We start from the raw sequence: 16,966 nt of genomic DNA on the forward strand, positions 1-16,966 counted from the left end.
TAGGTAAAAGCATCAGCCGTCAAGGCTTTGCTCCCGTGTTAATAAGCTGCTGTAATTTATTGAGATTGTTAATTGCCCCTGAGATTTCATAACACTTGAAACTTGGCACATTTACAACCTAAACAAAAAAGGATTTCTTCTCTGGCTGTGATACAATTCATTATACAATGGCTGTTCTGCAGTCTTACATGTAAATGGACACTATATCCATATTGTGTTTCTGCAGGAGAGGGTAGAATATGAAAACCAGATTAATTTCAGAATTTTTAGCCCACCGTGGGCGAAATAGTAATCTAAATATGTTGCAAATAAAAAGTCTAAATATGATTGTTTTAATTGCTAACAAGATATTTTCAGGCTCGTCTTATGTATTTCTTACTTTTCTAGCTTATAGAAATAGCTAAATAAAACGGCTATTAATGTCATTCAATTTTGCATGTGATATGTTTTTAAGTTGTAAATTGTTTAGACTTGTTTACATGTTATAAATGGGTCTCTCAAAATGACACAAATGTCCCACTAAGGCTAGGTACACACTGAAGAATTTTCCGACTAACGTGTTATCTACAACGACTTTCCTATCGACCGAAGGTTCGATCGCTCGAACAATTAAATCATACACACTAGCTACGTTTTAGATGATTAACTAAAGACCGAAAGACATCTATGCACATCTATAGGAAACATACAAACGTGTGTTATATACAAAAATGTATTTAATTTTGCAGGCAGACAAATATAATACACATATTTAACCTTTTTATTAATGTGTATAAAGTGTACAATCAAGTGACAAATAGCTATAATTAAGGAGGCAAACGTAAGCAATACACATATAGATAAAACTTTGTTTGTTATAAGACTACACTGACAAGGGTTTATAATTAAACTGGCAGACATATGCTGTACGCATTAATGCAATAGACACCTGCTATTGCTTTACCACTAGAAGCACCTAATTACAAAAGGAGTGACATTCAGACACCACACCACGTGGGACTGGTACAGGCATCAGAAATCAACATACACACGCCCCCAAAGGAGTCACAACTTGAGGACCTATCGGTAGTAGCTTGTGGATCAATCTGAAACTTATACACACTACATGATCGCTAGGTGGATTGGTCAGAAAACATTAAACAGTACGACCAACCAAGAGAGTTGACAATTGACACTTTGGCACGACTTTAAATCATCGTGTCACTATACACACTAACCTCATTTCTGACCGAAAAGTCGTACGTGGGCTGATTTGCCTGATTATTGGACGAAAACGCTTCAGTGTGTACCTATCCTAATCAGTTCATGGCTTTTTTTCTTAATATACTCTAAATCTAGAACATTGATTAGATTAGATGTGATTAAGGAACAATAGTAAATAATAGTTGTATTACTGTTTTATTTCTATCATCATACAGTTCATCTTACCTTTCCATTCACTCTCATTCATCTCACACTTCATACTTATTCATCGGTAATCATTTCCTCAAGACTACATAACTAACTGCAATCTGAGCTCTATTTTGTCATATGGTTTTATGATTTTGATGTCGTTTTATTTGAGCCTATGTAAAAGATTTATATTCTGCATTTTTAATCAATGACAAAAATACAAATAAAACAGACAACCTAAAGTAAATAGACGTAACAAAAGGAATTGAGAACAAGTACAGTAATAAAACAAGCCTGGGTATTAACAAACACACATAGTTAATATGGAAGAAAAGAGCAAGAAGTTGGTTTTGAGATTTGTGCAGTATAACTTTCTTACATTTACACAAATCATATTTATTGAGAAGAAACATCTTACAGATAATAAAATATAAGTTTTAATCCATATTATTAAAATATTATTCAAATTAAAAACATTGAAATATACAAAAACTAAACTTTTTGTATTTGTACTTGAATTTGAATACTATTTTAATAATATGGATTAAAAGTTATATTTTATTATCTTTAAATGTAAGAGAGTTATATTATAGTGCACCAATCTCTAAACCAACTTCTTGTTCTTTTCTTGAATATGATGTTCAAGTTTTTGGTGGCACACCTAAGAAGTGAAACGATAATGTACAAACAGTTATGAATAATATTTTCAAAATTATAGGGTATATAACTCTTAACAATTGGTGCGATAGATACCTCTCTTTTTTCTGAATAGGTAATATGGCTCTGCTCACAAGCTTACAATCTATAGGAAAATAGGAGTTTAATACTTTAGGTTAAATGCCATAGATGGCATATTGGTCTAGTCAGAAAGCTAAGGGAAAAGTGCTTAGAGGTACCATATGATCCAGTCACACTGCAATGTTGGTTTGGGGGTCTGTGGTTTGAGCATAAGAAACTTAAAAAAAGGTTACTCATATAAACATTACTTACAGTTTTCTTTTGGGCAGTGAATCTGTATACAACCTATTAAATTAGAGAATGCGACCCATTAAATTAGGGAGCAGGAGAACTGGCCTCGGGGCAATGTACTTTACCAGAATTTATAGCTAGAAACCTCCTGTTTTGGAATGTTAGCTGGTAATTAAGGAGGGCAATGTTTACCAGTTACAGCCAATTTGAGATTTTAGTGAGGGATCCCAACATTGAAAAAATAAAGATTTCCTGGCATGCAGCAACAAATACCTAAAAAAAGTCCTTAATTTCTATGTTTCAACTAATTCATTGATCAGGCCAAGTATTCAATCTTGAGGTGTAATGAAAAGCGAAAAACAGAAAGTGCTATATTTAAATACTAGTACAGTGCACCAAAATATCAAAAATGTGTGACAGAGCTAAATCATGTGGAATAATGCCTCAACATGACTTTTAAAGCATAGTTCTGTAAACGTTGTGCCAATTTTATGGAGTCACAAAGGACAGTAATGTACTGTAAATATATTGCTTATACAATATCCATCTCACTTACCTTTAGGGGTTAACTGTTCTTCAGGAAGTTTGACACAGCCAATGTGGAGTGTGGGGGGTTGGGGAAGCAAGAGGTTATAAGCGCAGGGAACAGGATTTCCTCAGTCAGGGTGTAGAGTGTAGTAGCTAGGGAAACAGAGAGAATTTTTCTTACAACATTGTTTTCACACTGTATTTTCTTTCCTCTTTCTCTCCCCTCTATCCCCTGTCACTGCCTGTTATTCACCTGTCTTTACTCCCCTTTCCTAATGCATAACTTCCCCAACCCACCTTTCACAGCTTCACCCATTTTGTTCCTCTCCCCCTTTTCTGTACACACCCCTCCTGTTGCTGCTAATATTCATGCTAGTTTCCAAGTCTGTTTCTCTTGTTGCTTCTGTAACAGCCCCATTTCTACCAAGCCTCTTACCCCTCCCCCCAATTCTTTCCACACTTTATGCCCCCTGACCCGAACCCTTATTAGGCCCCTTCTTTCCATTTCTATATGGGCTGGCAACCACATTCCATCCCGCTCCTGCGCAGTACTCTCAGCCCTACAAGTCATCACCAACTATCTCCTATCCTTTTCCTCTGACTGATTTCTCCCCAACTTGCACCCATCCCGGGGACACCACAGGCTCCACTAGCTGGCCCTCCCTCTATTTTAAATGTTCTGGCTCCCTCCTTTTACATGACCCCCCCTTCCCTCACCAGTACGGCCTCAGCAAGTTTTCAGAGGGTCCACGCCACAGGCTGCTCAGCATATGCAGGGGGTTGTTGACGGGCAACAGTCCTCCATCTTACACCAGAGTGGGGAGCATGGGGGAGCCTAGCGAACATCTTACACATCTTCTGATGTTCATGATTTTCCTATTACTAATCCTTTTCTTATTTCAGGACACCAGAGTAGAGCGGAAGCGCGGAAACATAGTTGTGGGACGGAGGAGCATGACCAGATTACGGGACATCAGGATGATCAAAAGGAGGTGGTGGGGGTCTCTAATGTTACAATCCCTGGTGAGTATGAGACTCTGACGATTGTGAAGGACCCGAATTTTGCATCCAATATACTCAATAAAGGGAAGGAGTCTTCGGATTCGGAGCAGGGCCACCATAAATTCATGTGGATGGGGAATGCACATATTAGATGGGAAAGGATACACATTAAAAAAGGTTCAGTTGGTGCAGCAGAGAAAGGATAGCAAGGAGATGACATGGTGCTCTGCGCCAAAAGTGATATATTGCGCGGCTTGAGGTCTAGCTCCTGGCAGAAGATCGCCCAAAGCAAATATATAAACATGATCGCTAATACTGAAGCGGGTAAGGCACGGTTAGAGCAGGTGCAAAGGAAGGATGGTACCGGGGATGCGGTGAGCCGTATGTATGAGCATTTTCTGTGGTAAAACCTGACATTACTGTAGTCTGGTCCAATATTATACCTATACTGTCTTGGAAGGGTGAATGCAGTGGATGGGTTTTGGACAACATGAGGTGGCAAGTCAACTGCACAGTAGACAGCGGTTGATATGGGGCACAAGAGTCATAAAGTTGGACCGCAGATTCTTCCCCCTTTATCTTGACTCTGTTGTGGTTACTTGTGAAAGTGCCCTGGTGTATTAATTGTTGAAGCATGCCTTTGAGGCCAGAAGGGCTGAGTCTCTCTGATGCCCCTAAATATAGCACCAGGGATTCTGGGCCGGTTGACCATCCCCATGTTTAAATGGTATTGGTTGGTAGCTTTCTGCATCTGCTTTCTTTGCCACCCTTGTTAAATCTAATTAAAACTGTAACCTTAGTGTGCCAAAATTTAATTTTGTGTCCATGTCTTTACTTCAGGTAAAGGAGGTTTAGATAATCTAAAGGGGAAAAGGAAAGGGGGTGAGTGTGTCAGCTGTTTGGTGCTTATGTACAAATGTATCTCTAGAACACATAACTGATTGCATTAGTCACTTCCTTTCATTTATTTTACAGCTCAGTGACCAGAGCTGAATGGGATCTAAGAAGCCACCATGGTATATAAAGATGACATAGCTTTATTGAGGGGATTCTGATGCAGCACTTTTCAAGTGGGGTTGTGAGTGGAGTTTTTGGGTAGACACTTGTTTTATAATTTTTTCATTTTCATTGTTATTGTATATCACAGTTTTCCAGTTCTAAAATAAAAGTATTGTAATGCTTTTTTTTATCCCACCGATGATGCAAAACATTAAGAGTCAGTGCATACAGCCTGTGATGAAAGGAGGTAATAACTTTGCCCACTAGAAATGTGACTCATTTCGAACAGATAATGGATTATGGTCAGGGTGCTTTTTTTCCCCAGATCCACAGTTTAAAGAGAGACAAGTATTGGACTTGTTGAAATAAAGATAAACCCTCCCAGGACTTCATATACATCACTTGAGTATTCCCCATGTGAATATGTTAATTAATGTGTTTTATATGGTGTCTCCATGTATGAAGGGACACTAGATGTCTCTAAAGAAATCGCCCAAAGGTGATGAAAGGCATAAGACTGTATTAATTTATCATCACTAAAGTCTGAGATTACCTGTCATCCAATGAACTGTGTTCCACACTATCGAAGCCAAAAAGTGATATTATCTACGTCAATTGCAGAGCAAGTTATGTGCGTGAGTGGAGGAAGGAGAGACATTAAAAGCTTCCCTGACAAGGAAAACCAGGTGAGGGGAGATGCCGTGAATGTCAAGCAGCTTGAAGCATGTTGGCACAGCCCTGGTACCACTGGGTTGTGCAGTCTTAGCTCAGAACTGAATCACATAAGCATTTTGATCATAACTGGGGATATCCAGCTCCATGTAAAGGATGATCGGCTGTCTACAGAGCTACACTGGTCTATCAAACTTGGATAACCTCCCACTGACACAGCGGCAAGTTTGGTTCATTGATTGAGATCAGAGCTGTGGGAGAACACAGCATAACAAACAGAACTACTAATATATGTGCAAGTGAACTAAAAGTCATCTCATTACTCCATATTGAAAGTCTAAGGATCCTACAATATTACTTCTTAGGAGTAAAGTAGGAATTTTATTGTTGGATAAGATCTGATCATAGTACTACCCAGGTAGAGAAGAAAAACAAATCTATTAATAGTGACAGTTCACTAATGAACATAACTATGCAAAATTTTGATCTATTGTGGTTTATAAACGGAGAAGAAAATATAACTAAAAGTGGTTGTTATATAAGTAATGGCTATATATACTATTGTCCAGCCAATGAATACAGTAAAGGTTAAGATATTTACCCAGGCATTTATATAAAACGACATATGTCTTTAGAGTATTTAAGTTATACTATTCTTTATTTAAATGTTCTTAACTGTTTGCTCTGTATTGTTTAATATGTTTTAAAATGAGTTTTTTAATAGCTGATTATTAATGTAATTTTATGTTTAAAAAAAGATCAATAATTATCCCCAGATCACTTATCTGCTTGTGGTTCTAGCGTGCTATTGCTAACTTGTTCACTATGTAAGGATACTATGTCTATAAAAGAGCTATAGCCTTTATTGGTGTACCAAGCACCAGCTGAAACAGCTGGTGAAGGGACTATGCATTTGGAGAACCAGCAAACACCCACATGAAGTGTTATTAAGCCTGGAGCTCTGGGACTAACTAATATACTGTAAGGGGATAAGTCAGGGGGGTTACCAGAACTAAATTAATCATCCATGATTAGGCTCCCTTTGTTGAAAACCATTGTGCAAGCCTGTAATCTACAGACTTTTTGGAGCCAGCACCAGCAGGTGGTCCAGGAATGAGATGGGCTGCTGTTTTCCCTCTTCAATACCTGCAAGATAAGGGCTGCCAATCAGGTAGCCAGGAGAGTTGGCTCCCTCCCTCCATGAACCCAGAACCCATGAGCACTGAAGCCTGAACCAAGATAGAAGACCATGCCTGAAGAACAGAATGGGGACTCAGTGATTTCCAGCATAGAGATCAAAAGCTGGATATCAGAGTTTACGATGAGTTACAGCTCCTGATGCACTCACCAACAAGTAGTAGGAAACAGTGAAGGAGTTTGTGGACTAGCATTCTTCATTCTTCATGTTCATTGCTTGCGAGTCTTATGGATCTGTGTGCCTGCTGAAAGCCGACTGACAGTGAAGTACACCACTGGCAGCTAAAGGAGAGTAGCCTTACAACCAAGGATCAAGTTATACAGGGGACCGGTATTATACTGTAATCGTGTTCCCTGTCTGTTATGCTTCAACTGTTTTAGTGTGATTAGTGTGATGCTATAACTCTTTCGTTTATTAAGTTATTAAATTTAAACATTCTTTATTTTAATATATTCCTGTACGTAAAAATATGTATCCATGGTACTGGGGGCAAGTGATAGCCCGAGGGTAGTCTGGTAAGAGCTAACTTGGTGCAGCAGTCATTGCCGGTTAACTCTGGGTTTATTCCCTGCCATTTTTTGTTGGCAAATAGCCTGCAGGTGCCGCCGTATCATGACGCAGTCCTCTTATATGAGGAGGCTTTTCCATGCTATGTGTTTGTTTAATATGACACTCACCCCTAACTCAGGGAAAGGCATACAAAATGCCATATTACTGGTCTCTTTTCATGGCATTATCTTTAGGACTGTATCATCTTTCACCCCTCCACCAACCAAAACATTTGTCCACATTGCACCTTCATTACTCCACTCACCTCTAGTTAACATCCATGAACTGTTGTCCTATTTATTATCTCTAACAAGTACAGCCTCCACCTGTCGCCAGAAAATAAAAGGTCAAACATTTTACAATCCCATTACCTATCTTTCTCTCTCTCTGCTTCTATTAGCCGGTGATATATCACCTAATCCATTTCCCCCACACTTCTCACACACACATGCATCAGAGCACTACCACTCTATAGCAAACCACAAACACATCACCTGTTTCCCCTCTCTTCCAAAGTCCTTTAAATGTGTCCTTAGGAATGCACGCTCTGTTTGTAACAAAGTTACCTCCATACATGATCTCTTCCTCTCAAAAAACTTCAACATTCTAGTAATAACAGAAACATGGCTCATGCAATAAGACACTGCCTCACCTGCAGCACTTTCACATGCTGGCCTCCATCTCACCCACACCTCCAGACCTGCAGGCAGACAAGGAGGTGGGGTTGGACTACTTCTCTTCCCACAGTGCACGTTTACAGTTCTACCAAATGTCCTATCACTCACGTTCACATCTTTTAAAGTACATGCTATTCGCATTTTTAATCCATTCTCTCTACGTGTTGCAGTGATCTATCGTTCCCGTGGAGCACACCATCAATTTATTGAGGATTTCTCTGCATGGCTCCCTCACTTCTTATCTTCAGACATCCCTACCCTCATTCTGTGTGATTTCAACATCCCCATTGATAACCCACCTTCCAAAGCTGCTTCCAAACTACTCTCTCTAACCTCCTCACTTGACTTCTCCCAGTGGATTGAGTCATCTACTCATCAGGATGGCCATTGCCTTGATCTTGTTTTCTCTAGACTATGCTCAGTTTCTAATTTCCTTAACACACCCTTCCCCCTCTCACATCATCACCTTGTCAGCTACACGCTTACCCCCACTGCTCTAACCTCTCTACTGTCAAACCCTACCAAGCATCCTCATACCTGCAGAAATCTTAATTCTATTCATTCTATTTCTCTGGATCCACTTCTGCTCCGCTTCCTTTATCAGTTGGAGTACAGCAAGGCCTAGTGCTAGGTCCTCTGCTGTTCTCTATCTATACCGCTTCTCTTGGAAATCGAATAAGTTCCTTTGGATTTCAGTATCATCTCTATGCGGATGATACCCAAATTTATATATCCTCTCCTGATCTCTCGACATCTGTGCTGTCCCGTGTAACTGACTGTCTTTCTGCAATTTCATCTAGGATGTCCTCTCGCCAACTCAAACTTAATCTTTCTAAAACAGAGTTAATAATATTCCCACCCACCAGCAAGAACATACCTGACATTTCTATCTCTGTTGATAACATGACCATAAATTCCACCCCACAAGCTTGCTGCCTAGGTCTAATCCTTGACTCACACCTATCCTTTGTTCCCCACATTGACTCTATATCTAAATCATGTTACATACATCTAAAAAACATTTCCAGAATTCGCACATATCTCATTCAAGACACGGCAAAACCTTAATTCATGCACTTATCATCTCCTGCATTGACTATTGCAATTCCCTTCTTACTGGTCTTCCCCAAATCAGACTCAAACCCCTACAGTCTATTTTGCACGCAGCGGCAAGATTAATTTTCCTTGCAAATCGTTATTCCTCTGCTGAATCACTCTGCATGTCTCTATACCCAGGTTGCCTATTTTCTAGCGAGTCCAATATAAAATACTTCTACTAACCTACAAGGCCATCAACAAAGCTGCACCAACATACATCTCCTCTCTTGTCACAAAATATCTCCCAACTCGGCAACTCTGTTCTGCACAAGATCTGCGTCTCTCATGCACCCTCATTACATCCTCTCATTCCCGGTTACAGGACTTTTTCGGGCTGCACCCAATCTATGAAATTCTCTGCCTCGCATATTATGACTCTCCTCTGGTCTACAAACTTTCAAGCTTTCTCTGAAAACCCACCTCTTCAGATAAGGTTATAATATTCCTCAACCACCTTCTTAAGCTCACTACACTACCCTCTTATCACCCGTTACACAAAGACAACTACCCCCTGACCAACATTGTTGTGTGACAGGATCATTTAGCTTATGAATCACTGTTACCTTTGCAGTCTGGCTGGGCCGAAATGCAAAATATAGACTTAACCTCATGTATCAAACTCCCATTGTGCCATAGATTGTAAGCTTGCGAGCAGGGCCTTCTCACCTCTTTGTCTGTTTTACCCAGTTTATTAGTTTACTGTGTTTGTCCCCAATTGCAAAGCGCTAAGGAATATGTTGGCGCTATATAAATAAATGATGATGATGATGATGATATTATGGTGTACTTGGAATACTGTAATGACAGTTTACCTGGTACAAGAATAGAAGAGGGTTAAAAAATATTTTTTATATTTTATTGGATGACAAGAAAAAAAATCTTAGTCAATCACTTTATAATGAACTCCAGAAAAAGGATTTTAATGCGCAATTACAGTTCCAGAAATTATTATAAAGTTATTATAACTAGTAATACTAACATTTCTTTCAAAGTGGTTCTGAACTGATTCATAGAATTACTTTGTGTTAGTTGTGAGCTGCTTGAACTTGAACTTTAGTCCATGGTTTGACCATGGCAGTTGAATCCAAATCAAGATGGCCCAAAGATCACAATTGTGCTGTAAATTAGTCCACAGTCCTTGATCTAGCCTTTTGGTTCAAACATTTGAGAAAGTCTAATCATAATTCTTATATTGGCCTCTGGTGCTTTTTAAACCCAGGACGCGGAATGGGCCTTACTGTGCTTGCGGGTGCCTGGCTCCCTCCCTGGGACTAGCCACCCTGATCTATTCCTCCCTTTTCTCACCCCCTTCACATTTCCCTCTCTACAGGCCAAGTCCCCTCTTTCCCCCTCCAACCTTAGTAACAATGGAGGCTTCAGTGCTCCATCACTTCTGATTGGCAGTCAGAACAGTCTGCTTCCCATAGCATTCTACATGGCCAGAGAGCATTATTACCTGGGTGGAGATATGCATATTTATTAATTGTGAATGTTATTATTCTGCTATTGGGGCTAATTGGTTGGGATTAAGCCCATATATTAAATGTGAATGTCAGGGTTTGTTGGAGAAAAGGAGACCCATTTATAAAACATACACTCTATCAATTTACTGTTGGGGTAGGATTGGGGGAGGAAGCCTAACTATTATGTGAGTGCTGTTGATGTAATATTGATTTGATTTAATACTGGGTCTGGTTGGGGACAGGGAGGCATAGAATTGTTGTTACTTCCAGAAGTAAATAGTGCCGGTCCCTTTTCCAAACCAAGCCCCCACCTTCTAGGATCCTGATAACAGAAGCAGAGCTTAAGATATTAGCAGCAGAAAGTGGTCAAATCTGCAAGAACAAGTAGGAGAGAGCAGCACTTTCTGACAACTAACCCAATTATGGTGAGACAGTCTTAATTTTGGGTTTCTACCTCAACCGGTGAGGACTTTTACCCAAATGCAGGCACAATCAATAGGTATGTGCCGCATGCTACTCTGCTCATAAAGGGAGAGTTACGCTCACCTAACAGTGGTTATTAAATGGAGAAAGCAAACTGCTTAGTTTGAATTGCACTATGACATAAATTCCTCCCTCCTCTCCCCCATCACCATACAACTAATTTGTATGGTGTTGAATGCACTAGGGCTCTTCCGGCATCCTTGGGCGGTAGATGTAGGGTAATATCAGCAATTAACTTAATTTAAAAAAAAAAAACGGGCGCCATTATGTTTTGTTTAACTACAAGTCCCAGCCATGCCAGGATGCCATAAACAGTCTGGGCATGCTGATGCTTGTATAACTACAAGCACCTGAATTCTTCTTTTGTCAGCAGCTTTTAATCCAGATTTACTTGAAAGCCATGTCCTTTAATAATTGTAGATCCAAATGTCCATGCTTAAAAATATCTTCGGTTCTTCTGGTAGGTATGACCTCGTTGCTTGCAGTCTTCTTTTTTTCAGGTCACAAGGACCCCCAATTTGTAGATCTAGCCAGAACGTGCTTGACACCGCAGACTAACCTGTCGCAAATAAGCTTTACACAGGTACACGCTAAATTTATACTGTACAGGGTTTTCCATTACAGTGAGGTGTTGACTAATCTCGCAACTAAGAAGCAGAGTGTTGTATCTAGCGATTTTTAAAGTAAATGCGGGAGAGATTCAACTCTTCTGAGAAAATCGCCCGATTTTCAAAATCGGAGCTTGCTACATTTACCCCCTGGTATTTGACTTCCGCCTCTTTCTGACTCCTCTGTGATTGTTCCCTGCCTGCTCTTTCTCCTTGGATTCTGACATTGACTTGTTTCCTGACTTTTCTATTGGATCGCATATTGGTACCATCTCCGTCTACCTGGTTTTGACCCAGATTGCCTGACCATTCTGCTTCTGCCCCGCAGCTAAATCCAGACCTTCTTGCGGGGGTTCCCTGGTGAAGACCAGTGGCGTGTTAGACTCCTTGCCTCCAGTTTCAGCAGTGCTAATACCAGCAGGTAGCTTCACATCCTAGTTTGACAAAAGTTAAATCATAATAACTGAGAGAAAGAATGATTGAATTGTTTGTCTATACTTATAATATATTGGGAGTAAATTATTGATAAGATTGGTTTTAGAATAAAGATTTGACCCGTAAATGTGGGTTACATGGTGGGAATGTTCAAGCATGTATTTATATCTGGGTGAGGGCCCAGTCAAAAAAAAGAATCGCACAGAGTAGCGTTCCCGGATTTTTAGCTAGAACGTAATTGTGTTATAGCTAGACTACACTATCTACAGTTGGTCATGGTATAAGATGAAAGTTTCGGTAGGCTGTATAGTGATGCCACTTAATAACATTGGAGATGACATGGGTAACACATAGTTAGATATTGACGAAAATGATCATGAGATATCTTGGGTAACTTAATATTAGATATTGATGGAAAGAACTGAGTCATCATTAGATATTGATGGAAATGGTTAACAAAGTGTTAGATATTAAAGAAAATAGCAAGGCCATTGGTAATAATGTATTAAATATTGACCAAAAGAGCTATGAAAGATTGCAAATGATATCATCCATAATTCATAAGAATATATATATCCTCAAGAGGAAAGGTAGTGACAATCAACCTATGGTGGGTATAGACTGGAAACTTCTGTTTGTGAGCGGTAAGAAACTCACAATTGGGGGGGGGGTATGTGGATGAGAAAGAAGAACCTGTACAGAGCATCCTTGAAAAGGCCACCAATTTGTGAGGGGAAAGGGTCATTGCAATCAAGTCCCCACAGTGAGATTAACTTTGACTCGTTCTAACTTGAGAAATATTGGGTGATACAATATGTTAGGGCATCACAACCCAAAAACACATCTAGAGCTCTCTAGCGGGTAATGCATTAGGAATTTTGAGTAGGCAAGGTGCATTGGTTGCCTGAGAAGGCCAATTTTAGTGATTTTGGGTGGGATTGAATCAGGTCTGTAAGACAAATTCACCAATCCCTTATAGGATTAAAGACTTCATTCCCATTTAACAGACTGTGGAGGTATAAACAGAGATTGTTAAAAAAGTCAGGATATATTAAGACTTTACAGAAAAATATTGTTTTTCTTAAATATATTAAAGAAGCTGCTAATTGGGGGGTATGTTTGACTGATTCATTTAAATTCTGCTAAAATTTATAGTAATCACCATTAGAGATCTTATAATTAGGTTATCTATTGATAAACTGTGTGTAATTAAGAGGACCAGATCGCAGGTTAGCGAATGCAGGAAAATATAAATATTTATATTATTCAAAATGCTGCAAATGTAAGTATGTTTAAATCAGGGTTTTGTTGGAAAACAGGCCACAGGTTTATATATATTTAATGTATGGCTTCAAAATACATGATTTTAGATCGCAATATACATAACATTATACATTTTGAAAAATGATGTAATATATGTACTCATAACATGGAACAGGCAATTGCCCTTTAGAATGTTACTAATAAGTGTAATAAATAGTAATAATAAGTAAAATATGAATCAGGGTTTTGTCATTGGTGGTAGATGAAGGTACATAAGGAGACGTCCTTGCTGTTATAATCAACAAATGATAATTGGTTTAGCTCTTAAAATTGCAATGTCTGAGGTATATATGCATTTGCTTTAAAATTGTATATAAGGGTATATGGGATAATAGAGAGGTAGTATTTAAAATCCTACTCTTTTTTAAAAACCCAGGAATATACAGGTAATTTATAATGGTCTATTGGGAGAGAAGAACTAACACTAGTAACAGGAAAACTGTCTAGTTTGTTAATACAGGTATGTATTGCAGCCCCTTGATCAGGGTAATCTGGAAATGGGCGGTAAAATATATATCTGGTAACTTCACATGTCATTATTGTGGAGGTGTTTGGTTCCATGAAGCATTACAATTAATGAAACCCTTGGATATTGGTAATGAGTTTATTTGATAAGGATAAAATGGAAAAACTAAACTCAATCTCTGGCGCTAATAAAAAAAACCTAAAAATAAATATATCAACCACTGGGCATCAATTGCAGCAACTCAAAAAGAGGCAGTGTTAATCCTCCACACAGACAGAAAATCGAAAAATCAGAATTGCGCAGATGATAGCCAATTTAGCATTTATTACACTCAAGATACATATATATATATATATATATATATATATATATATATATATATATATATATATAAAGATATACAGCAATAAACAATTGGCGCAAACAACAGTATTGTATATGTATGGTATTTCAAAAGAGTCCACAAAAACACCTCTTCCACGTATGGAGGCAGCCTTCCTTAAAATGGGTGGTAAGTCCAGAATAGATATATAGGTATAGTGCAGGAATCGGCGCTCAAGGTGTGACAGTATTGGATAATAAGCCAAAGTTCAGTGGAAAATATAAGTCATAAATAGATAGATCTTTCAAGATTCTGGATAGTCCTCTTGGACCAAAGTTATAAGTCCAGTCTTGTATATGTGTAAAAGACAGAAAAACAGAAAAATCAGAGGACTAGTGTGTGTTTGTGATAGCCCATCACCATGATATAAACACACCAGAAAATTAATAAATTAGCTTATCTGCATAGACTGCTCTTATTCAGAGGCAGGAACCGTTTAGCTGTGTAGCAGCTTCCAAAATAATAATATAACCAGCTTCCCCGGTATCACGATGTTTCTCCAAAAGTCTGCATGATCAGCACATCTGTATGTCTGTTCCTCAGTCATACACCAGTCACAAAACCTCTCCTCCACTCATCAGATATGGGGAAACAAGATAATGTACCATATGGTGTAGTATTTCAAAAACGGATATTTAATTAACAAATCATATAGAGTGTGCACTCACAATAAATCAATCAAAAACAAGCTTATCTGTTGTACAGGTTACACTTATTGCTGTAGAACCAGCCCCTCGGGTGTACACAGGAACTTCCCACAGTCTCCGCACAGAAAACTCGATGGTCAGATACTCCAGGTAAACTCAGGACAGGGATGTACAGTCAGTGGAAGGGCCTCAACGCGTTTCGTCTAATGACTTCTTCAGGAGGAATGTAGACGAAACGCGTTGATAAGCTAATTTATTAATCTTCTGGTGTGTTTATATCATGGTGATGGGCTATCACAAACACACACTAGTCCTCTGATTTTTCTGTCTTTTACATATATACAAGACTGGACTTATAACTTTGGTCCAAGAGGACTATCCAGAATCTTGAAAGATCTATCTATTTATGACTTATATTTTCCACTGAACTTTGGCTTATTATCCAATACTGTCACACCTTGAGCGCCGATTCCTGAACTATACCTATATATATATATATATATATATATATATATATTTACTGTATATATATATATATATATATATATATATATATATATAAAACATTAGAATCAGAATAACAATTCTAATTTAAATTAAAACAGACACCATATATGTCATGAAATATAAACAACCAAAAGCTGAAATTCCATAAATACAAAAAGGATTATGTAGCATTGGCACCAAAAAATATAGTTATCCGTATTAATTCAGAGGAATGTATGTATAATGTAAGATTGAACCTTAATCCGGCGGTTCCCAAACTGTGCGCCACGGCTCTGAGGGGTGCCGCGGCGCTGTCACTGGGGTGCCGCGGGCCAGCCATAAAAAAAAAAAGCACAGAAACTTACCAATCTGTCGGGCGCCGGGACCCAGCAGCCTCCTCTCTCCCGCAGCTGTCACTGAATATCGATGTCAGTAACAAGCTGCGGGAGAGAGGAGGCTGCTGGGTCCCGGTGCCCGAGGGATTGGTAAGTTTATGTGCTTTTTTTTCTTTATGGCTGGCACCTGGCGCAGGGCAGGGTGAGAGGGATCGTGGCAGAGGAGGAGAGCAGAGGATGGTGACAGTGGCCAGAGGAGGAGAGCAGAGGATGGTGACAGGGGGCAGAGGAGGAGAGCAGAGGATGGTGACAGCGGGGCAGAGGAGGAGGGCAGAGGATGGTGACAGGGGGCAGAGGAGGAGAGCAGAGGATGGTGACAGCGGGCAGATGAGGAGAGCAGAGGATGGTGACAGCGGGGCAGAGGAGGAGAGCAGAGGATGGTGACAGGGGGCAGAGGAGGAGAGCAGAGGATGGTGACAGCGGGGCAGAGGAGGAGAGCAGAGGATGGGGACAGAGAGCAGAGGAGGAGAGCAGAGGATGGGGACAGAGAGCAGAGGAGGGGGACAGCGGGGCAGAGGAGGGGGACAGAGAGCAGAGGATGGGGACAGAGAGCAGAGGAGGGGGACAGAGAGCAGAGGAGGGGGACAGGGAGCAGAGGATGGGGACAGCGAGGCAGAGGAGGGGGACAGAGAGCAGAGGAGGGGGACAGCGGGGCAGAGGAGGGGGACAGAGAGCAGAGGAGGGGTACAGAGAGCAGAGGTTGGGGACAGAGAGCAGAGGATGGTGACAGAGGGCAGAGGAGGGTGACAGCGGGGCAGAGGAGGGGGACAGCGAGCAGAGGATGGTGACAGCAGGGCAGAGGAGGGGGACAGAGAGCAGAGGATGGTGACAGCGGGGCAGAGGATGGTGACAGCAGGGCAGAGGAGGCGGACAGAGAGCAGAGGATGGGGACAGAGAGCAGAGGATGGGGACAGCGGGGCAGAGGAGGGGGACCGAGGGCAGAGGAGGGGCACAGCGGGGCAGAGGAGGGGCACAGCGGGGCAGAGGAGGGGAACACAGCGTGAGAGGGCAGAGGAGGGGACAGCATGTGAGAGGGCAGAGGAGGGGGACATTGTGAGAGAGGGCAGAGGATTGGGGACAGTGTGACAGAGCAGAGGAGGGGGGACAGCGTGACAGAGGGCAGAGGGGGCAGCGTGAGAGAGGGCAGTGTGTCTGGATGCAGAGGGGGCAGTGTGTCTGGATGCAGAGGGGGCA

Source organism: Mixophyes fleayi, chromosome 5 (assembly GCF_038048845.1).
Source record: "Mixophyes fleayi isolate aMixFle1 chromosome 5, aMixFle1.hap1, whole genome shotgun sequence".
Taxonomy (NCBI): domain Eukaryota; kingdom Metazoa; phylum Chordata; class Amphibia; order Anura; family Limnodynastidae; genus Mixophyes; species Mixophyes fleayi.